General features: G+C 41.3%; 2 long non-coding RNA genes across 2 annotated transcripts in view; one reads left to right on the forward strand and one right to left on the reverse strand.

Moving 5' to 3' along the window:
- LOC110521547 (uncharacterized) overlaps positions 1 to 25,260 on the forward strand; it is a 142,092-nt gene that overhangs the window by 2,306 nt on the left and 114,526 nt on the right. The window lies entirely within an intron of this gene.
- Positions 14,275 to 24,083, reverse strand: LOC110521545 (uncharacterized). The gene is made up of 2 exons (XR_016495169.1): positions 21,947 to 24,083; positions 14,275 to 19,748 (listed from the first exon to the last, which is right to left on the reverse strand). It is a non-coding gene; the product is annotated as an uncharacterized LOC110521545 (long non-coding RNA).

Here is a 25,260-nt window from a genome sequence, read left to right on the forward strand (position 1 = left end):
CCCAGACCACAAGTAAATCTTGTATTATGCTGAGTTTTAGTTTCCAGAGGACTGCAAGGTTTGCAAAAAAGGAAACAAGAATTATGCAATCAAATTGGCACCTCCACATCCAGATTTGACTAGTGCTGCATAATGCCATCCAGTAATCCCTTTATCAAATGCTGAGATGAAATGGTCTTATTGGAAAAGGAGAGAAATATATTTAAGGTCATTCTATCACTAGTTTATTTTGCCCACACTCTTTTTTTATCTTCAGAGACAATAATTACTTCTAGTTCATAACAGAAGTATGGCTGGTGAATGTTCAGAGAATCCACAGGACGGAATCTTTGCAATAATCAGCAGTACAATTCTGTCTCCCTTTTAAAATTTCTTCACATTTTAACATACATGACTGTCTGAGGACGTGCAATGTTAATGTCTAGTTGATGATGACAATCTGTCAGCAAAATATGGTGCCTACTTGAACTTGAATTGTTCAAGCATCAGCATTTTACATATCTTATGCTACAGTATTTATGATGCAATGTCTTTCCAATCCAATTTGGGAAGGCATTTCCTTCCTTCTTTTTTTTCCTTTTCAGTATTTACTTTTAAAGCCAAAATAGGAACAATGCAGTGTAAATACTAAAATAGACTATATATTTTTTGTGTATATATATATATATATATATATATATATATATATATATATATGCACCCTTTGCTGACTGCTCACATTGCCCACTGCTGAGACCCTGACTGATGTCAAATATCAGCATTCAATTTATCAGTAACATACTAGTCCTAATGGTTTATAAGTCTTTGAGTCCATATACAGTGCATTCGGAAAGTATTCAGACGCCTTGTCTTCTTCCACATTTTGTTACGTCATGGCCTTGTTCTAAAATGGATTAAATATGATTTTTTTTCTCATTAATCTACATACAATACCCCATAATGACAAAGCAAAAACAGGTGTTTAGAATGTTTGCAAATTCATAAAAAATGAAACACAGAAATACCTTATTTACTTAAGTATTCAGGAACACCAAAACGTAACATTATTTTTTGTCAGAGGACAAACCATCCACAGAGACAAACTGATATCTTCCCGACAGATAAAATCTTTGCAAAAGTATGTGGTGATCGATGGTGTCAAAAGCGGCTCTAAGGTCTAGGAGCATGAAAACAGAATGAGGGCTTTGGTCTGACGCATTAAAGGGCAATTTACCACCTTCATGAGAACAGTCACAGTTCTGTGATGGGGTCTAAAACCAGACTGGGGCATTTCGTATACATTATTTGTCTTCAGGAAGGCAGTGTGTTGCTGCACAACAGCTTTTCAATTTTTATTTTGAGGAATGGGAGAATTGATATAGGCTGATAGTTTTTGGCTTTTTCAGGAGAGGCTTTATTAAGCTACTTTTAGTGAGTTTGGTACACATCCAGAGGATAGGGAGCATTTATTATGTTCAACATAGGATGGCCAAGTACAGGAAGTAGCTCTTTCAGTAGTTTAGTTGGAATAGGGTCCAGTGGGAAGCTTGAAGGTTTAGAGGACATGGCTATTTTCGTGAATGTGTCGAGAGATACAGGATTAAAAATGAGTGTCTCCATTGATCCTAGGTCCTGGCAGGTCTGTGCAGACTGAGGACAACTGAGTTTTGGAGAAAATATGCAGATTCAAAGAGGAGTCCATCATTTGCTTTCTAATGATCATAATCTTTTTGTCAAAGAAGTTCATAAATTCATCACTGCTGAAGTGAAGGCCATCCTCACTTGGTGGAATCCTGCTTTTTAGTTAGCTTTGTGGCAGTATCAAAAATACAGTTGATTGTTTTTATTCTCCTCAATCAAGTTGGAAAAGTAGGCTGATCGAGCAGCAGTGAGGGCTCTTCGATATTGATAGTTGGAAGACTTCCAGTTTGGTGGAGCACCATTTCCCTTCTAATTTTCTGGAAGCTAGCTTCAGGGCTGGGGTATTTTCTGTATACCAGGGTGCTAATTCCTTTTGACAAATGTTTTTGCTTTTTAGAGGTGCGACTGCATCATTAAATTCTATATTTTGGGAGGGGCAGAAACATTTTTCAACCAGCAATTCTGTTGTGCGAATCTGCTGTAAGTTAAACGCTGAAGTTATGTTGTGCTTGGTGACCTCTGACTGTTTCATCCTAACATCGTTGGTGCAGACGTGGATAACAATATCCCTATAACATCTATACTCACCAGTTTTGGCCTCAGCCAGCACCGTCTTCAGATTAGCCTTTACGTCAGTAGCCCTGCCCCCTGGTAAACAGTGTATGATCGTTGAATTATTATTTTGAAGTCTAATATTGCGGGTAATGGAGTCCCAAATGGCTAGGGTTTTCAATGTCTAATGGTGGAAGGCTTCGGTGGCTCGGACTGCATAACAGGGGGAGGAGAGACCTGAGAAGACTCAGGCTCTGACCAGTTTAAAGTTTCTATCGGCTGAATGAGCTACACCAGTTGAACATGCTGACAGCATTTCTTTCCAGAAGCCATGAGAAAATGGTCCAGCTGCGGGGACTGTGCAGGGGGATTAACCCTACTACCAGTATTTACTGGTGGCATAGACGCTGTATCAATCTTTTCTACACTTAAATAGCCCTTGCCTAAGCTTGCAGCTCGGCTATCCTCACCATAAGGTGATAGTGATCCTGTATATTATGAGTACAGCGACTGCAATGAGAAGACATAATGTTACTTAACTTTTTTCGGCAGGAGGACGTCCTGCAGATCTATGTCCAGATAAAGCTTCTGGGGTGAAAAAAATGAATTAAAAAGTGTGGAAAAATTAAGACATTGGTAAACTTGTTGAATACAGAGTTTGATTGAATAGTTATTAAGATTAAAGGGCGAAAGAGTTTGTCAGGTAGCCAAGTAGCAACTAAAAGTACAGTAGTACAGAGACAACGGTTTGCTCCTAACAGAGCTTGGCTTGGCTCGGCTCTGCCCACCGCCTTGCTTGTTCGGCCCACTATGATTAATTTGCTGCCATTGGAAACAGGGTTACTTATAAAAATCATTGGTATAATGGTGCTTTCAAGATAACTCAGAGTTAACATTTTTGTATGTTTTTTGCATGGATCTTCCTATTGGTTGATTCTGATACTTTCTAATTGTGAAACTCAGAGCTCATCTTATTACAACAGGTCAGAAACATCAGCATTCAGAGTTGTCTTAAACACAGCATCAATCTTTGATGACAGTTGTGTTGCTTTTATTTAACTATGCAAGTCAATTAAGAACAAATCCTTATTTACAATGATGGTCTGCCCCAGCCAAACCAAGACGATGCTGGGCCATTTGTGCACCGCCCTATGGGACTCCCAAACACAGTCAGATGTGATTCAGCCTGGATTTGAACCAGGGACGGTAGTGTCACTTCCTGCACAGAGATGCAGTGCCTTAGACCGCTGCGCCACTCAGTAGCCCATGCTAATGTTAGCTCGCGAATATGAGGATATTTTAATACGATAAAAGCCCTTTATAAACACCAAGTTTCATTCTTTCAACATAACATTGGCGACGGTATCTACATATTGCTGTCTCATGTAAACAAGTCTGATGGGTATTTCTGTATCTTGATTCTGCTGCTACTATTGGCTAGAGCACACTCAGCGCAGCTTTCTCCATGCATGACAATTCTAGCTAGACATTACCATTCCGTGTTAGCGGGCAAGTAGGCATGACTGGGCATGATTGAAATCAACACCCACCATTGAATATCCAAGGATTTAGGAACATACTAATTTTCCCTAAATATTTCCAAATCTCAGTTTTGGAAGATACTGATTTTATGCCGAAATTATACTATTTACACTTAGTAGTCAACTTTGACACTAGAATAGAATGTACTTGACTAATATCGATGCCACGTAGGTGTTTCAACCATTGAAATTGTTTTTTTGTTTACCACCAAACTACTAATTCCCTGATTTACAGGGTTTAATAACACTAACATGTCAGAATAATATTATTTGTGAACCAATGTTTCATTTTGTCGTTATAATAGTATTGGTAGCAACATGAAAGTCTTTGTGAAAATCTGTTGCAGTTCAAGTCGACTACAAAACCCACAATACAATGCTCTCTCTCTGGGCTGATCGTCACTAGCTTCCATAGCCACAAAGTCATAATTGGGTGATTTTGCAACTACAGGCAATTTCAGCATTTCTTATTTTCAAGAAATTAAGTTTCTTGAAAAGCTTTTTTATCAACAGAAATACTTTTCTAATTTTGTCAGAAACCACAAAGTTGTATTGGCTGTGACCATTTTATTCGTCAATACATGGATTTTACTCCGTTTTCACAAAGCACCTTCATCAGATCTCATTACCATCACACCATAAAACATTACAATTTAGTTTAAAACTGAATGACAAACACACAGGGTTTTTGGATTAATTGGTTTATCTGTTAATAGGATTTGGTACTGCCACATTAAGAAATAATCCATAAAATGTTGGCCTGTGCCGGCTGTGCTTGTAGACCTGCACGGAAACCATAAACAATGCAATTTCTTGTTAAAATTGTTATGTATTTATAGTTTTTACGGTAGCTATATTGGCAACAAGTAAGTGCTTTACATTTGAAATAAACAGAAGTGTGATATTTAATGTGTAAATATAGATATTTTTTAGAAATTGTCACACCCTGATCTGTTTCACCTGTCCTTGTGATTGTCTCCACCCCCTCCAGGGGTCGCTTACTATCCCCAGTGTATATATCCCTGTGTTTCCTGTCTCTATGTGCCAGTTCGTCTTGTTTGTCAAGTCAACCAGCGGTTTTCCTTGCTCCTATTTCTTCCCAGTCTCTTTTGGTTCTAGTCCTCCTGTTTTTGACCCTTGCCTGTCCTGACTCCGAACTCACCTGCCTGACCACTCTGCCTGTTCTGTCTTCAAGCCTGCCTATCCCTTGTACTGTTTGGACTTGGATCTGGATACTGAACCCCTGGCTGGCCTGACCTCAAGACTGCCCTTCGTCTGATACTGTTTTGGACTCTGACCCGGTTTATGATCTCTCGCCTGTCCCCGACCTACCTGTTGCCTACCCCTTGGATGAATAAATATCGTAGCTCAACCATCTGCTTCTTCTGTCTGCATTTGGATCTTGCCTTGTGTCCTTATAGAAATAGTGCCTTCAGAAAGTATTCATACCATTTGACTTATTCCACATTTTGTTGTGTTACAGACTGAATGCAAAATGGATTAAAAAATATATATTTCACCCATCTACAAAAGTCCCCCAAGAATAGTAAAGCACCCTTTACTGGTTTAAATAGCTAATCAACCAGCCTGTTACCAGCCATTAGTAAACTATTGGGAAAAATGGTGTTTGACAAGATACAATGCTATTTTACACTAAACAAATTGACAACAGACTTTCAGAAAACTTATATTACATTCAACAAGCACAGCACTTACTCAAATGACTGATGATTGGCTGAGAGATATTGATGATAAAAAATGGTAAGGGCTGTTTTGTTAGACTTCAGTGTGGCTTTTGACATTATCGATCATAGTCTGCTGCTGGAAAAACGTATGTGTTATGGATTTACACCCCCTGCTGTATTGTGGATAAAGACTTACCTGTCTAAAAGAACACAGAAGGTGTTCTTTCTTGGAGCCTCTCCAACATAATCCAGGTAGAATCAGGAATTCCCCAGGGCAGCTGTCTAGTCCCCTTACTTTTTAAAATCTTTACTAATGAAATTGTCACGTCTGCTCCCGCTCCCCCCCCCCCCCCCCCCCCCATTGGCGCTTGAGGGCACCAGGCTGCCCTGCATCACGCACTCCTATCATCCATTACGCACACCTGCCTTCCCTCGTCACGTTCATCAGCGACATTGGACTCACCTGGACTCACTTATCACCTGTTATTACCTCCCCTATATTTGTCAGTTCCCCAGCTCTGTTCCCCGCTTCTGCATTGATTGTTTTTTGTCTTTGTTTTCTTGTACGCTGACACTGTTCCTGTCTCGCTCCATGTCCGTTCCTTATTAAATGTTTGATAGCCCGTACCTGCACCATCTCTTCCAGTGTCATCACATGTGACAGAATGCAGAAGCTATCAGACAAAGCATCGGGGAGTACTGGTGTTTTCCGGTTGGTATGGTGGCACCAGCTCTGGGTTGCCACAGATGGAACCGAGGGTGCCTAGCCAGCTCGTTGGGCTTCCACACCCTAGCTTGCTCGAGAGGTTTCCTTGCCCCGGTTGGCTTAGATGGCGCCCATCCCACATCGGGCCTCATCTGGATTGGCGGTTCTTGTTCACCCCACCAGTCCAGGAGTTTTTTTGTTTGTTTGTTTTTTGTTTTGTTGGTGATGTCGGGATGGATCGTGCCGCCGATGGAACCGGGGGTGCCTAAGCCAGCCTGTCGGGCTTTCACGCCCTGGCTGGCTCGAGAGGTTTCCTTGTCTCAGCCGGCTCGCTAGGCTCTCACGCACCTGCCGGTTCATTGGGCTTCCACGCCCCAACCGGCTTGCCCAGCGCCCATGTCTCAGCCGGTTCGCCCAGTTGGGACGCCGGGTGGCGCCCCTAGAGGCTGGGTACTGTCACGTCTGCTCCTGCTCCTCCTCCACTGGCTTTGAGTAATGTATGAATGTGGATGACTCAACACTATACACGTCAGCTACTACAGCGACTGAAATGTCTTCAACAATTATCAAAGAGCTGCAGTTAGTTTCAGAATGGGTGGCAATGAATAAGTTACTACTAAATATTTCTAAAACTAAAAGGGAAAGGGGGATACCTAGTCAGTTGTACAATTGAATGCCTTCAACTGAAATGCGTCTTCTGCATTCAACCCAATCCTTCTGAATCAGAGAGGTGCGGGGGGCTGCCTTAATCGGCATCCAAGGCACTGGCGCCCAGGGAACAGTGGGTTAACTGCCTTGCTCAGAAGCAGAATGACAGATTTGTACCTTGTCAGGTCAGGGATTCGATCCAGCAATCTTTTGGTTACTTGCCCAATCCTTTAGGTGTATTTCTACCTGCCAGTCTACCTGCTGCCCAGGCGGAGAAGTGGTATTCAGAGTGGAAAGTAAAATATAATTTGTCCTTTGATAAGCAGTGTTGAGCAGCAGTATACCCATTTTATACAAAAGTTCTACAAAAAGTCATTACTTTCTGATGGTAATTACCTGTAAATCATCATGTAGAAAATAGTAAATGAAAGAAAAACCTTGAATGAGTAGGTGTGTCCAAACTTTTGACTGGTACTGTATAACGTTTTCTAAATTAAGAAATAGTAGATCAACTTACCTCAGAATTGTTTTGTTGGAGTGACCTAAAACATGTAGATGAGACAGGATTCATTTTTTGTTGAGCAGCAGTAGAGCTAGCCAGGGAAAGTATTAGTAAAATAAGTTGTGATTTTTGATTTGATTTATCTCAGACTGCACTAAGAACACAGCTGCTCTATGAAACGTTGTAGCACCAGTCCTCTTTGTCATAACTCATGGTGCACAGAATTTGTTTTGAGAAAGTGTTTAATGTGAAAATTTGTGGCTATCCAACAGGTTTCAGGTTCAACAACTTTCAGCCATCTGGGGATGAACAACATTTTTAATTATCTTGTTCACTTACATTCTTTCTCCTCTGTGAGTGTGATAGACACAACCCTGTAATTACCCACAAATAAAAAACAAGTAGGCTGAAATGCCTATTGTGGCCTTAGAAAGAATTATACAGCCCTCTGTGACTCTTTCTCTCATTTAAGAATGTATCTTTTTTGTGTTATGAACAGTTGTTTTTGTTTAGTTTTAACTGTTTTGTATTGTGTGTAAGGGTGGGGGTGTTCTGCAGACCAATCCTGAGTTTAATTATTTGTTTAATCCTTTCCTGTGTTGGTGATGGAAAATTGATCAGGCTTGAATGAAAGGCTCAATTCATGCCCCCCTCTCTTCTATTGTCTAGGTGAATAGCACATACTGAAGGCCATAGGCAGGTTGCTATTAATATGACAGCCTATTTCATATCCAACTATAATTTCTAATGAAATACTTCATTTCTATTATTTTGATCTAGGCAGGCGATTCACTGAAAGACAGTGGGAGAGAAAAGGCTTTTCTTTGAGTTGCTCATGTCAGTTGTGTAAGATATGGCAAACCAATAATTTTGTCAAGTTCTTTTTTTAGCCAACTGAAACGCTTTGGATTGCCCCAGTTTATAAAGGCACATAGATAAAGCCTTTCAGGGCACTGAATGAGGACGCCATCTGTTTTTTTTTATTTCCTCCTTTTTCTTTCCCTTTTTCAATCCATGTAATCAAATTTGAGCAAAATCAAATTGGGGGGGTTTTCAATGAAAGTACCTTTTGTTGGTCTGAAACGAGCAAGTCATTTACAAAATGCCCTTCCTTTGTGTCGGAGGCTAAAGGAAAAAAGAAATCAGTAGCTTTTAAAGCTAGGCATTGCTGCGACTGTGAAGATAATAAAAACCGTCTTGTGTTGTGGGGTAGAAAGCATTTCAAAGGCAGGGCCCGACTCAGGGTTACATGGCTGAAAATCCTGTGTGTGTGTTTGTTTGGGATAGAGTGCCAAGCCAGGTATCCACAGTCTACTATCTTCTGGGTGAAATGAAGACGAGTTCCAGGTAGTGTGACTAGCCCCGGCTTTAATGTTTCTACTTCCTGCACTCTCTAAGCGGCCCTTGTGTCATGCTCAAACCGCCACAGAAGAAATGGGAGTGGAGGACACAGAGGAATCTGCCAGGATTTCTGCCAGCATGGTTCTCTTATTCTGCTTGGTACGATGAGGAGCTTTCACTGAAGACGGAGTTCACCGGTATTTTTCCCTCCAGTCGCCAAGCAATGGAATAACTCTCGGAGGTGAGTTGTCCTCTTTCCCTGTTTCATATGCAGCTTTATGGGCATGCTTAGTGTTGTAGCTATGTACATTGACAGACAGGCAGATTACTTTTTAAAGCTGCTGGGATCTTTTCACTGCACAGGACAGCTATTAGACAATGAGCCATGTCCATAATGTAATGTATGTTACTGAGTTGATGCCTCAAACTCAGAACAGAATATATTTTTTTTCTGTATAAGATCTATGGACTTCATGGAAATGTGAATTGAGTGGGGCTGGGAAGGCAAGGCAAGCCCCCCAGGGCTTCACAGTCTGCTGTCTCAAGGGCAAGGCAGGAAATCACTCTGCAAAAAATATGACATGTCATACTTTAAAGATATCAAGAAATGTCACAAATTAAATTGTATATAAATAATGTAACATTAACATGAATATTATAATGTCAGCGTTAGATTAGTGTGGTTGTCAGATACTGTCTAGAACTTTCCATTTTGTTTCCTACAGTATGACAATGCCTTTTAACTTCGCTCAAGTGATTTTTCAAAAGGAATAATTGGATCAAGTATCTTCTCAATCATGAAACAATGTGTTATTCAAATGCATATGCACACAGCATTTCTCAAGTAGTTTCATGTTAAAAGAGTTGGAGTTTGAGAAACTATTTTCTCTTATCTGCAAAGTTTCTAATGTGCAGTTTCCACTTCTATATTCTCAGTTGACAAAATACAAGCGAGTAATATTCAATTGAGATGATTTCTCAAATGTCTGAATTTGCACTAGAACAAATAACGAGCCAAATTCAATTGGAAAATAATATCTAATCAGTCAACTCTCTGCTGCCACCCAATACTGTCGAGGGAATCTTACAGCCTTTGGGGAAAGAAGTCAGTCAGGCAGCCAGTAAACATCATTGCATTGATTGTTACTAGACTTCCTATTTTGGCTTGTGTGACTGTGAGCAGCCATGTGTAGATTATAGCAGTGATTAAATGGCTGTGTATTTTGTGTGTATTATGACATGATGCACGCCTATTTTCAAGCTGTCTTCTAGAATAGTTTTCTGTTCAGTTGACATATTCCTATACTGTGTGTATATTATGTGTATGCTTACTGTGTGGGTAATTTCATTTTTTTTATCAAGAGATGCAGTTTTTTTTGTATTAGCATATATTTTATAATATTCTATATCAGTCGGTGTTCCCGTGAAGGGAGTAAATTGAGTTCTTCATACCTAGCACTATAATAGTATTTTTTGAGTGCTCACTTACTTACGCAATGTAATCTTTACTGTAAAAATTATATAGTCAGTTTGATGCTTTACAAGCAGTTACCTCCAAAAGTCTTTGTAATTAGACTGGAATACGTCATAAATAAGGTTGAGGAATAAATCTGTCTCCATTATCCTGGGTATATGAGCTCCCCTCAGGCCCTCCAACAAGAGGAACTTAATGGCGTGGTAAAGTGGGAGGAGGAGCTGCTGCTGAGCAGGAGGAGTGGAGGGGCGGCGCTGACCACCAATTAGAGCCCATTGAGCTGGGGCCTGTCAGTCAGAGATAATAGGGCCCCTCTTCCACCCTGGTACCCCCAGACCCTGTCATTAGGCCTACTCTGAGGCTGAGCCAGGCCTGTGGTTAGCCATCTGACCCCTGGGCACTCAAAGAGAGATTCACCCACATGCTGCACTAACCAGTGCAATAAATCACATGCATTGAGTGACTGAACTGCATTTGAATATGACTGCTCAGCCCGGTGGTGTTAATGGCGCATGGTGACATGCAATGGAGACCAGTCAACTCCGTGTGCACTGTGCATGTATCTGGGTAGGGTTATCACAGCTGGTATTTCTTCATTTGAATATGTTAATGGATTCAATTTCCATGTAGGATTAACCTGAGACCACTTTGTCTTAAAAGCTTGGTGGAATAATGAATTCTTAAACACCTGCTAGTTCTGATACAGGAAATTAAAACGGTTTATGGGCAAACCCCAGCAAAGGAGACCCAAAACTTGATTTTAAAGTCAGCAACTTCATCTTGCACCTGAGAAAGCTGCAACTAATATGGTTAAAGACCTCTCAAGAGTCTGTCTTCTCTTAATCTTCCAATGTAAATGAAGGATTTAAAAACGATATTACCAGATGTCCAGGAGACACTTGAGAATTAAGACCTCAATCCAGGTTTTCCAGTAGGCTTCAGCCATGGCTGATAGAGACCTATGACTACTCTACTTTACAGGATTTCCACCACAGTAAAACAGCTGCTAATGGAAATACACTGTGCTGTTGACTAGAGCCTTAGAAGACCTGCCTTAAAGTACTGTAGTAATTCCTAGAAAATGTTGGCTGTTGTTGATTTCAAAATGTCTACCTGCAATTACAGTGCCTTGCGAAAGTATTCGGCCCCCTTGAACTTTGCGACCTTTTGCCACATTTCAGGCTTCAAACATAAAGATATAAAACTGTATTTTTTTGTGAAGAATAAACAACAAGTGGGACACAATCATGAAGTGGAACGACATTTATTGGATATTTCAAACTTTTTTAACAAATCAAAAACTTAAAAATTGGGCGTGCAAAATTATTCAGCCCCCTTAAGTTAATACTTTGTAGCGCCACCTTTTTATGCGATTACAGCTGTAAGTCGCTTGGGGTATGTCTCTATCAGTTTTGCACATCGAGAGACTGACATTTTTTCCCATTCCTCCTTGCAAAACAGCTCGAGCTCAGTGAGGTTGGATGGAGAGCATTTGTGAACAGCAGTTTTCAGTTCTTTCCACAGATTCTCGATTGGATTCAGGTCTGGACTTTGACTTGGCCATTCTAACACCTGGATATGTTTATTTTTGAACCATTCCATTGTAGATTTTGCTTTATGTTTTGGATCATTGTCTTGTTGGAAGACAAATCTCCGTCCCAGTCTCAGGTCTTTTGCAGACTCCATCAGGTTTTCTTCCAGAATGGTCCTGTATTTGGCTCCATCCATCTTCCCATCAATTTTAACCATCTTCCCTGTCCCTGCTGAAGAAAAGCAGTTCCAAACCATGATGCTGCCACCACCATGTTTGACAGTGGGGATGGTGTGTTCAGGATGATGAGCTGTGTTGCTTTTATGCCAAACATAACGTTTGCATTGTTGCCAAAAAGTTCAATTTTGGTTTCATCTGACCAGAGCACCTTCTTCCACATGTTTGTGTGTCTCCCAGGTGGCTTGTGGCAAACTTTAAACAACACTTTTTATGGATATCTTTAAGAAATGACTTTCTTCTTGCCACTCTTCCATAAAGGCCAGATTTGTGCAATATAAGACTGATTGTTGTCCTATGGACAGAGTCTCCCACCTCAGCTGTAGATCTCTGCAGTTCATCCAGAGTGATCATGGGCCTCTTGGCTGCATCTCTGATCAGTCTTCTCCTTGTATGAGCTGAATGTTTAGAGGGACGGCCAGGTCTTGGTAGATTTGCAGTGGTCTGATACTCCTTCCATTTCAATATTATCGCTTGCACAGTGCTCCTTGGGATGTTTAAAGCTTGGGAAATCTTTTTGTATCCAAAACCGGCTTTAAACTTCTTCACAACAGTATCTCGGACCTGCCTGGTGTGTTCCTTGTTCTTCATGATGCTCTCTGCGCTTTTAACGGACCTCTGAGACTATCACAGTGCAGGTGCATATAAAAGGAGACTTGATTACACACAGGTGGATGGTATTTATCATCATTAGTCATATAGGTCAACATTGGATCATTCAGAGATCCTCACTGAACTTCTGGAGAGAGTTTGCTGCACTGAAAGTAAAGGGGCTGAATAATTTTGCACGCCCAATTTTTCAGTTTTCTATTTGTTAAAAAAGTTTGAAATATCCAATACATGTCGTTCCACTTCATGATTGTGTCCCACTTGTTGTTGATTCTTCACAAAAAATACAGTTTTATATCTTTATGTTTGAAGCCTGAACTGTGGCAAAAGGTCACAAAGTTCAAGGGGGCCGAATACTTTCGCAAGGCACTGTAGGGACCTTCCTGAAAATTGGCATCTGTCGATTGACACTAACATTGGGAATGGGGGTTCTCTAGTTGGGGTGCTAAAGCTGGAAGAATGTGTGTGCGTTTGGCATGCACCTGTGTATGTCGCATGGCAGTTTCTGAATCATGTGTAAGCAGGATATGTGAGGGTGCTTATTCTCTCCCCCACTCTGTTCTGGCAGAGCATATCAGTACAGGTGGTCAAACGAGTCCATAAACAACTCAGTGGTGCTGACTGACACTTATCTTCCACATGCAAACACTGTGCCAAAGAGCTCTCTCTATTCAAACTATCTTTATTCTATAGTAGCACTTTTGCTGGCTGTGCCGTTATGATCCCAGACACAACAAACATATTTTTGTGAATGTAATGCACTGTTTTCCCCTCATTCTGCTGGGTGTCACTAGTTGTCTTAAACACAGTTTAATTGTGAGAGAACAGAGGTCACTGCTCAGCTCTATGTAGTCTTTGCATACTGTGACTGACAAACATCAGACAGAAGCCTGTTATTTAGAGGAGCAGAATAGATCATGTTAATGTGTACAAACTGACAGCTGAAAATGGGAAGGCATCACTCATGAATAATTGACCACTTTACTTTTTATTTTAACCCCCCATCGTGTTTTCCCCCTCTGAGAGGTTAAAGTTCCAATCCATTAAGAGCTGCCATACTGAATGAAGACAGCAAGGGGAACATTTGTCCAAAACGCCTGATATCCGATAAACAGCAGTAACAGTCAATTTATTGCTCCAGTCCATAGATAATAGTGCTAATTGTCATAAATCTTAAATGCTGGTGACAGAAATCAGCACAATGAGCACAGCCATCTGTTTTAAGGAAAGGGATGAATATCTGCTCTATCAAAATGCACTTGGATGTCTCTCAATATTGTGGACAGGCTTTCATATCGGCTGTAGGGATGTGAACTTACTTTTTGCTAACATTTATTGTTCAGACCTTTTTAGATGACTGTGGAAAGCTACATCTAGCCAGGGTTAAGTGATCTCTCTTTAACCACTTTAGGATTTACTTTCTTGCTGAAATGAGAAAATACAAAATACCCAAAATCAGCTTTGTCATTTGGAGTGCTGAAAAGATTATAGAATCACCTTGAAATGTACGTTTGCCAAACTATAGGATACATTTTTTCTCAGTTGTGTTTTTGTTTTCTACATTGTTCTTGCAAATAATTGGATTGTTATTCTGCAATCACACAGGTACAGTAAGAGTATCTTGTCAGTTGTCCCAATCATGTGTTTGTAAAAGTGGAGAAAAGGCATCGGATGTGTTCACGGTTAGTACTTTGTACACAAATACACTACAGTAACTAGTTAGCTAGCTATGCTACTTCAGCTGCGTTGCATGGAAAGGCAAGCTTACACAAATGTGTCAGAGTCGTGTGTATAGGTGGCAGGGAAGTCAGGCACAGGAGAATCAAACTTAGTAGAATGGAGTTGTTTAATAACTTGAAAAAAAACATAACTCCAAATCCATGAATACAATAAAACAAAGTGGGTACGAGGACCCGTCGCGCACCAATACAAACAACACGAATACTGAACAACAAACTATCTCTAACAAAGACATGAGGGGAAACAGAGGGTTAAATACACAACAGGTAACGAATGGGATTGAAACCAGGTGTGTAGGAAGACAAGACAAAACCAATGGAAAATGAAACATAGATCAATGATGGCTAGAAGACCGGTGACATCGACCGCCGAGCACCGCCCGAACAAGGAGTGGCATCGACTTCAATAGAAGTCGTGACAAAATGTACATTTAATTTGCAGTAAATGCTTTAGCTTCTAGATTCTTTACATCCACTGTTTCCCAAGACGACAGCCTGGTTTACTGGTTTATTCAGGAGTCCCTAAAACATTAAACAACACAAATTACAATGTCATACTCATGTCATAACACCAGCTACCTAGCTGGCTGATGTTAGCTAGTCAGCTAACTTGCTAAATAGCAATTTTTGTAAATTAACTTTATGACAAAAAAATATGCACAACCGTTTGTCTCTACATTAACTAACATATTCCTCTCAATTGTAATTTTTTTTGTTTGGCTCGTTATGACGTTATAATTTCTTATATTTGCTTCCACTCTAATGTTTTGTCAGCCATCTTTGCTGAAGAAAGTCACCAGGGACGGGTGGCTCGCGTCAAATTTGTCATTGGAAACACTCAATATGATTGGTCATTTCAAAACCTTGGGACCCAAATGCATAATGAGTGATCTAACTTCCCCTTGCGGTGGTCTGGAGCAATGAAGCCGTGACGCTGGTTACCTCTAAGTCCCACGGTGTAAGCTCGTAACTTTTAAAGGAGTGACCACTCTATGCAAACATTGCTATGGTGGTTTCCATTGAAATCCAGCCCTTTTTAGACACATTCAGAGTGTTGCAGGCACTAACAGATCACTGACAGTGCCTTCCGTTCTCCTTGCTAACGTGCAATCGTTAGAAAATAAACTTGATGACCTACTTTTAAGATGATCCTACCAACGGGACATTAAAAACTGTAACATCTTATGTTTCACCGAGACGTGGCTGAACGAAGAAGCGGACAATATAGAGCTGGTGGGATTTTCCATGCACTAGCAGAACAGAGACGCTACTTCTGGTAAGATGAGGGGTGGGGGTGTGTGTCTTTTTGTCAATAACAGCCTGCGTGATGTCTAATACTAAAGAAGTCTCGAGGTATTGCTTGCCTGAGGTAGAGTACCTTATGAAAAGCTGTTGACCACTCTACCTACCAAGAGAGTTCTCATCTGTATTATTCGTAGCCGTCTATTTACCGCCACAAAGCGAAGCTGGCACTAAGACCACTCTCAATCAACTCTATAAGGCCATAAGCAAAGAAGAAAATTCTTACTCAGAAGTTCTCAGAGACACTCCTAGAGGCCGGGGACTTTAATGCAGGCAAACTTAAATCAGTTTTACCAAATCTTTACCATCATGTCACATGTGCAACCAGGGGGAAATAAATCCCAGACCACCTTTACTCCACACACAGAGATGCATGCAAAGCTCTCCCCCGCCCTCCATTTGGCAAATATGACCACAATTCTATCCTTCGGATTCCTACTTACAAGCAAAAACTAAAACAGGAAGTACCAGTGACTCGCTCAATGGTCAGATGACGCGGATGCGACACTACAGGACTGTTGTGCTAGCACAGACACGAATATGTACCGGGATTCATCCAATGGCATTGAAGAATACACCACATCAGTCATCAGCTTCATCAATTAGTGCATCGATGTCATCGTCCCCACAGTAACTGTGTGTACATATCCCAACCAGAAGCCATGGATTACAGGCAACATCCTCATCGAGCTAAAGTCTAGAGCAGCCGCTTTCAAGGAGAGGGAGACTAATCCGGACGCTTATAAGAAATTACACTATGCCCTCAGACGAACCATCAAACAAGCAAAGCGTCAATACAGGATTAAGATTGAATCCTACAACACCGGCTCTGACGCTCGTCGGATGTGGCAGGGCTTGATAACTATTACGGATTTCAAAGGGATACCCAGACGTGAGCTGCCCAGTGACGCGAGCCTACCAGATGAGCTAAATGCATTTTATGCTCGCTTCGAGGCAAGCAATACTGAAGCATGCACGAGAGCACCAGCTGTTCTGGATGACTGTTTGATAACACTCTTGGTAGCCGATGTGACCAAAACCTTTAAACAGGTCATCATTCACAAAGCCGCTGGGCCAGACAGATTACCAGGACGTGTGCTCAAAGCATGCCAACTGTCAAGTGTCTTCACTGACATTTTCAACCTCTCCCTGACCGAGTCTGTAATACCTACATGTTTCAAGCAGACAACCATAGTCCCTGTGCCCAAGGAAGTGAAGGTAACCTGCCTAAATGATTACTGCCCGGTGGCACTCACATCGGTAGCCATGAAGTGCTTTGAAAGGCTAGTCATGGCTCACATCAACAGCATCCTTCCGGACACCGTAGATCCACTCCAATTTGCATACCGCCCCAACAGATCCACAGATGACACAATCTCAACCACACTCCACACTCAACCACACTCCACTAAGAATGCTGTTCATCGACTACAGCGCAGCGTTCAACACCATAGTGCCCACAAAGGTCATCAGTAACCTAAGGACTCTGGGACTAAACACCTCCCTCTGCAACTGGATCCTGGACTTCCTGACGGGCTGCCCCCAGGTGGTAAGAGCAGGCAACAACACATCTGCCATGCTGATCCTTAACACTGGGGCCCCTTAGGGGTGTGTACTTAGTCCCCTCCTGTATTCCCTGTTCACCCACGACTGCGTGGCCAAACACAACTTCAACACCATCATTAAGTTTGCTGACGACACAACAGTGCTAGGCCTGATCACCGACAACGATGAGACAGCCTATAGTGAGGATGTCAGAGAACTGGTAGTGTGGTGCCAGGACAACAACCTCTCCCTCAATGTGAGCAAGACAAAGGAGATGATCGTGGACTACAGGAAATGCTGGGCCGAACAGGCCCCCATTAACACCGATGGGGCTGTAGTGGAGCGGGTCAAGAGTTTCACATCACCAACGAAATATCATGGTCCAAACATACCAAGACAGTCGTGAAGAGGGCATGACAAAACCTTTTCCCGCTCAGGAGACTGAAAAGATTTGGCATGGGTCCCCAGATCCTCAAAAGCTTCTACAGCTGCACCATCGAGAGCATCCTGACGGGTTGCATCACCGCCTGGTATGGCAACTGCTCGGCAGGCGCTACAGAGGGTAGTGGGAATGGCCCAGTATATCACTGGGGCCAAGCTTCCTGCCATCCAGGACCTATATATTAGGCGGTGTCAGAGGAAAGCCCATAAAATTGTCAGAGACTCCAGTCACAGTTTTCTCTGTTACCGCACTGCAAGTGGTACCGTAGCGCCAAGTCTAGGACCAAAAGGCTCCTCAACAGCTTCTACCCCAAGCCATCAGACTGCTGAACAATTCATAAAAATCGCCACCGGACAATTTACATTGACACCCCTCTTGTACACTGCTGCTACTCGCTGTTTGTTTGTTACCTATGCATAGTCACTACGCTCCCACCTACATGTACAGATTTTCTCAATTAGCCTGTACCCCTGCACACTCACTCAATACCGGTGCCCTCGTATATAGCCTCTTTATTGTTATTCTTGTTCTGTTACTTTTTTTTAAACGTTTTTTTTTTGGCCTACTTTTTAAATGTTTTCTTCTTCTTGAGCTGCACTGTTGGTTAAGGGCTTGTGTAACGGATGTGAAACGGCTAGCTTAGTTAGCGGTGCGCACTAAATAGCGTTTCAATCGGTGACTTCACTTGCTCTGAGACCTTGAAGTAGTAGTTCCCCTTGCTCTGCAAGGACGGTAAGTAAGCATTTCACAGTAACGTCTACACTTGTATTCGGCGCATGTGGCAAATAAAGTTTGATTTGATTTGACAGGCTTGTTTTATTATGTTCTCTTTGGCTGAATCAGTAGACTGTAATTTGCTGTCTCTCTCTGTCACCCTCTCAAGGCCACTCTCTTCCCAGAGCCCACTTCACACATGGCTGTGTAGCAGCACAGTAGCAGCCTCCCCTAGAGCTCGGCTGCTTTTTAGCCCAATTAATGTCAAGACTTTATTAGCATGTGATGGAGGGAAAATGTCTTTCTGGTGGAGGCCAGACCCTTCCCACAATTTGAGGTCAGATTGATCCCAGTGGCAGAGGAGAGATGGAAAAATGTCTCTGGAATTAGTCCTAGGATTAAGTCAATTATCAAATGAACGCCTTGCCCTGTGCAGCCATGGCAGATGCTAGATCATTGAGAAGGTGTGATGATGGAGAGAGAGTGTGTGGGTACAGGGACAGTGAGTGTGTAGTGAAGCTTTAATTGCTCATGGCCTTCTCCAGGCCAACAAGGTCATCAGAACCAGTGCTATTTGATGCGAGTGCCCAACAGTGACAATTCTACTGATGTTCCTGAGCAGTTTATTTGCCCACAATTGTTGCATACAAAACCTCCTCCTTCCCATATTTGCTGCGACCATCCACTAATGGCAAGTCAGATATATCCATAAATCTGAGCAAGTTCTTCTTTGCCTTTTACATTTTTGACAGCATTCCAATGTACAGAACAATTACCTTTTGAAAAAAATCTCTTCAAAAAGAGAAAGATTTTGACTGTACTATTTTACAATGTCAGTTTTTCCCTATGGATCCTGTCTGGTATGATAGCAGGGCTTTCCTAGGGAACATATGTCTTTAATCAGAAGTAATTGAAGTAAGTGGGATGAGATGAGTGCTGCATATTTGTTTGGAGGCAGTGCCCCCTGCAGTAAGATTAAAGTAGAGGGATATAAGATTTCTAAAACAAAGATACAGTATAATTTGCTGTTTAACAGTGATGGGTGAACCATAGAACGTATATGGGTGAACCCAAGAATTAACCCAATTTGTTGTAGCGACATTTGTGTGCATAAAGAAGTGAAATAACTTGTGATATCGTTAGAATTTACAGTATGTTCATTGTTATTACATTATTCATATCAGGTTTACATGTATAAAGTTCAACCTTTCGTATGGGTTTTAATACAGGAAACCATCCACTTTGTATTTGAGTTCTCTGTGATTTCGACATGTTCGGAGAAAAGCTATATTTTTTTTATTGATCAAATGAATTGATTTTCTTTCTAAAATAAAAAATGTAATAAGTTTAATTGATATATTTATAATTGACCACATTTATAATGAGGAGGATAGAAATGATTTTGTTTGGTAGTTATATCTGTATTTTCTCCTTGATAAATTGAGCATTTATTCCAATAGATGGCATCAAAACACTAGTCTACAGTACACACCAATAGTTAGTACAGCTACAGACGGGATGGGTAGGCATCCTTCAGTTTTCTTCACAAGTCCCTCCAGTCTGAAATACAAAACAGTTCACATCAATACGATATATAATAAGTCTAATTAATTTCATTTCTGACATACTTTTAATGGAGTAAAATTATTTTTTCAGTCAGTATTTACAAAAATCCTGAGCAATATTGTTATTCAGGTATGTAAACACTTTAATGTATCATGTTCTACCTTTTTATATGATCTTTTTGACACCAACACATATTTAATTGTGTACAGAAACCACAAAGAAGAGGCAATATCTAATTATATCCTTTTGAAATATTTAATTTGAAGAGACAAAAATGTTTCTTATGCACAAGAATATGGGCGGACTGACCATTTTCCCCTTGTGGCCCCCATACAGCCCCCCCCCCCCCTTGAGACCCTAATCATTAGTAGCCAAATAATTTTATAAAAACAAGTTAGATAGGCCCACTGGACAGAAAAAAAAGACCAGCCCATCTGGCATTTGCCCGAAATGCCAGATGACCAGTCCTCCCATGCACTAGCGTCACCCAATTGTCCTCAAAGAACTGGACTCCATGAGAGAAAATATAACATGACTGGGAATACAACTTGCAGTAAATTGGCACTATGTCTTATTGAATCCCATTATTTAATTGTTCATACTTGATCATATCTCTCTGTCATTTGATTTATTGAATAAGACATTTAATTTAAGGGATAACATTGATGACCTATAAAGATATCAATATATTAAGTTATCTGAACAACATTATCCTTCATTTTCTCAAATTAAATAGGGGTTCATCTTAAGTACTGACTTTGGACCTTTTCAAACCTTTGTAATGTCTGGCTTTATACTGGGCAGTAGCATGCTCCTTCCTACAGGCACCCTTCGACAGTCCCCCCCTGCCACTATAATTAAATGATGATTTAGGACATGTGAGAAGGCCGCCAGGACCAAGAGAAAATAGGTGCTTATTGGAACCCTGAATAAGTGGCCATTTCTATCTCTTGTCTGTATAACAAACCAGTCCTTTTACTCTGTTTCCTGACAAAGGACTAAACTCTCCTGCTGTTGGTTATCTTCTGTATTTTCCTTTATATTAGAATTGTCTAGGTTGAATTGATATGTTTTTGTAGACAAATGCAGGGCTGACTTTAATTATTAAGTAAAACATTTATATATTTGTTGCACTAAGAATTACAGTCATACTTACTGTATACAGGTCTATATACTGTAGTATACCCTTAATTATACATGTATTTGTTGAATTATCACATTTTTCTGTATATTTGTAAAAAAAAAAAAAAAAACACTATAAAAATACTGATATTGTAGTAAAATAATGGATGGTGGATTCTCAGATTTTTGTATTTATTATATCTACAAGACAGGGTTCCATTTGGTGCTTTTGAAATGTGTAACTTAGCTCAGTGATAATCTTCAGATGTACCGTAGAATAATGGAGACTCATTCTGCTACTCAAGTTTTTGCACTTTCTTCAGAATTAAGCTTGAAGTCTAATTTATAACACTGAAACACAAAAGGCTCACCATAATATCTCCCCAAAGGAGAGCAATTGTCTCGATTATTTGATTGAATAGAAGAAGAGAAAAAAACAGCACCAAGCTTTTTAAGTTTGAGGATGTATTGATGGAAACCTATCATTTTACGCAATTAATGTGTGGCTCCAGGAAGAGAATTGATTATAGACAAAACCGCTCCCTCTAAAAACGATGGCTTTTAATATCCACGCACCTCTCGCAAGACCATCTCTCTAATTATTAACACAAATGTATATTTGAAATCAAGACTGCACTTTTTGTAGAGCCTCAGACACCTTATAGTGAGACTGTCACTCTTAACATGTATAAATGAATATACCTGTGTTTATAGATCATACTAATTTCACAGATTTTTAGTATTATGAGCCCACCCAAATTGATTTATTTTGAAAGCTTCAAAAGGCCCTAAAATGTTATAACATTGTTTAGATTTTGAAAGATTTTAAAATACATTGTACATGTATTAGATTTTGTATTTCTTGCTTATTGTCAAGATAGAGTGAGTGTCTCAAATTTCACTGAATTCGATACCAATCCAATTAAATAAATATAAATCTGTATCCTCCAGTTGAAAGTACAATTTTGTATTTCTGTACATTTTATTTCTACTGCCAGTGAAGTCACACACCCATGCAAACATACAACATCTAAATCTAACAGTGTAGAGAGAAATACATGATTTCTTACCCCATTCCAGTGCTTCAGGGTGTCCATGCGGATGCGACGGCAGCTTTTCCAGAGGTGTGCCATAGACAGTGAGAGAGAACAGCAGATCTTGTGCACAACGAGTGGAGAGGCCTCAGTGTATTGCAGCCCTGGAGCCGGCTCTCAGCACACGGCTTTCTGACCAGCTGTGCCTCACATTGTTACCTTTCACTAGGTTTCCGGTTCACCTGCGCACTGTAAATATGTTTTTTATTCGCATTCTTAAGTGATTGTTTGTTTGTGTTTTGATTAATATCATTTTCTCAGATAATTATTGTGATTAAGATGCAGTATGTGTGTTCAGAAACACAGTGAAGGATACCTTTTCTAATATCACGATAATTATAGCTTTGCTATATCCACTTTAAAACATTGGTGTTTATATCTACCTAGGACAAAAAAGTTCCTCTTATTTTAAGTCAAAGGTAGGACTGTATTGCACATTTTACTTGTTACCTGTTTTTGCTAATTGTTGATTGTTTATTTAATTTCAGTTATCCGTAGCACATGGTGCTAGGACATGTCATACTGTATTATACTTGAAGTGCATCGGTTGCATATTGTATTTCAAAACTGAGCTGAGCCCTTAGCATATGCTACAGGCAGAGAACAGCTCTGTTGATTCTCATCTGCACTCTTATCTGATAGCCTATATTATGGGTTTATCTGTAAACATGACTGGAGAGACACTTTTGTTGATTTGATTTGGATTGATCCCCCTGGTCCCCCTCATCCCAGTATCCCTGGATCCTTTCAACTTCAAGTTGAAACTTTAATCAACCAGGTTAAGATAAGGTGAGACAACGACACTCTTCTCCAGATTAACCTCCCTTTGCTGAATCTGCCTGGGTCCTCTTGTAGAGGGGTCATTCCCCCTCTTTGCCAGGCCGCCATTATTAAGGGGATCAGAAGGTTGATGAGCAGCCCCTCTCCCTGCTCTCCCTGCTCTCCCTGCTCTCCCTGCTGGAGAACTGGAGCGTCGCTGCTTGTCTATTTGCCGCTCTCTGGTTCTGACGGCAGAGGTTAAAAAAGCACTTGACTGCCGTCCCAGAGGTGCTTTCAACTTAACGAGGAGGGGAGATATCTGTTTCCTCAAATCAATCGAAGTCTTAACTGAACATCGTGGACCATCTGCTTGGGGCTTACCGCCCAGCTTCCCGTCAAATCCCAATATTTGTGGAAGCTGATCCCGGGGCCCTGGAGGCCCGGAGACGAGGGGTTCCCAGAGCTCCTAAGGCACACTGCTCTGGCATGGGCCCTCGGTTGGCCCCACACTCCTCCTCCAGTTCCCTCTCCCCCGCATGTTTGATTAATCACTAAATCTGTGTGGCAAATGGTGGGGACGACCATCCTTAGAGCGCGGGGGGGGGGGGGGGGGGGCAAAATGCACAGCTAATCGCTTTAGCTTTTAGTGCTCCATTGTGTTTACTGGTAATGAGACTGTGATCTCACATCTCTATCCACACCACTTGGTGTTTTTTTCTACATCGTTAAGTTATTTCAACTTGTTTTGCATATTAATTAATCTGCTCCTCTCAGTCTCATCTTTGCCGTCAGCACCTTGCATCCGTTTCCCCAGGGGCCCTTGGCTCCCCAAGTAATTACATCAAAAGTCATGGGGCAATCCTGTAAGCATAAATTTTAAGCATCTGTTTTTACCTCATTAAGCATGGTTTTCTCTTTTCTTCCCTATTTCATGGAGAGACAGGGACTTGAAAACAACCTGACGCTCAGATTTCAGGCTCAGGTGTCAAACCCTTCCTCGCATTTTCCAGTGCTACATGCTATTAGCTTAGCCAGCCTCAGCAGAGTAGAGCTGCGTGGGCGCTTTAAGTTCAGACGGTTGCCACATCCACATCCGTCTCTGGAGTCGAAGAGATCTTTTAGGCAATTAAAAGCTGTCCTCAGGCGAATGTGCCATTTAGCACCCTTGACTCTTGTTTTCCTCTGCCCAAATAACCTTGAGGTTTATCAACTAGCGAAATATGTGATGGGCACCCTGAGCACAGGTGAAGGTTGGTTGGTAACCAAGGCTATTCGATCTCCCATCTCTGTTTTGTGGCACCATATTATCTTCACCTCTGGACAATCTTCTCCTACTGTAGCGGACTGAACCCATCGTGGGAAAAAGGTTGCTGCCCCTCTGGCATTCTCATGCGTAGCAGCTGCCGCAATCTGTAAACATTTGCGGGAGTGCGACATGATGGGGTGCTATAACACCCTTCACCACCACCAACACCCCCCTCAAGGATCAAATAATACAGAAGCAAATACACAGTAAGCCAAAGGCTAATAAGGTTAATTTTCATGTAAAAACCTCCACAGTCAAGCGCAGGTCCAGTCAGTGCCCCCCTTAACACACCCCCCCCCCCCCCCCCCAGATGGCATTTTCCTGGAAGCTGTGACCCAGAAGGAGCTGGCGGCAGCCGAGTACAAGGTGCATCTTCTCAGCCTAATTAATTTACTATTATAGCACCTGTTTTAGAATAGATAGGCCTGGGAAGGGAAACGCTCCCCAGACGCGGTGGTGGAGCTCGCCAGTAAATGGGTTTGAGCTGATTATATTAAGCTGATGCTTTGATCATCAGAAGGCGTTAAAATGGAAATATGTTTTCACTGGCTGTGGGCCTTGGAAAATAGAAGAGCAGTCTGGGGACGTGGCTGATTACTTTTGACTGTGAATTCACACAAGCCTCTAAATAAGGGCATCCAGCCTATGAAACACCTTTCTTTTAGAGGTGCATCTCTCCTTTCTCTCCCATCCTGGATCTGTCAGGCTCTGCAGTCAGGAGGTTGCTGGTGCTGAAGGCCCTATTTCAGGTTTATGTTTTCACTAGTGTTTGTCACATCAGTTGTGTAGGATCAAAGGCCCAGGTTTGAATATATATTTTTTAAAGATATAAAGTCTACATATACAGCATGATCATATTTGCCATAATAGGTCATCAATTTATCAAGTTTATAAACTTTGACATTGTCGGTTGGTGGAACTGCATGATCATTGAGTTGACACTTTGCATGAGTATGGTTCTCATTAGGTATGTAATGATCTGTTAGGACTGTTCTTATGTAACATTATAATAACATTATGTAGGCTTTATGTCAGGTCGTGTCAAGTGTTGTCCATTTGTGTTTTTCTGATCCAGTTCAATAAGGCCTTTGTTGTGTCCTGTTGTTTTGCACAGTTCATGTCCATACTCCAATCATCTCTCTCCTCAAGTATCACACTAATCCAAAATGGAGTATAACAAATATTGAGCAAATAAGCATGCTGCTTTAAGTGAAGGCTGGGAATG

This window comes from Oncorhynchus mykiss, chromosome 4, assembly GCF_057628025.1.
Source record: "Oncorhynchus mykiss isolate SJ-2025 chromosome 4, ASM5762802v1, whole genome shotgun sequence".
NCBI lineage: Eukaryota > Metazoa > Chordata > Actinopteri > Salmoniformes > Salmonidae > Oncorhynchus > Oncorhynchus mykiss.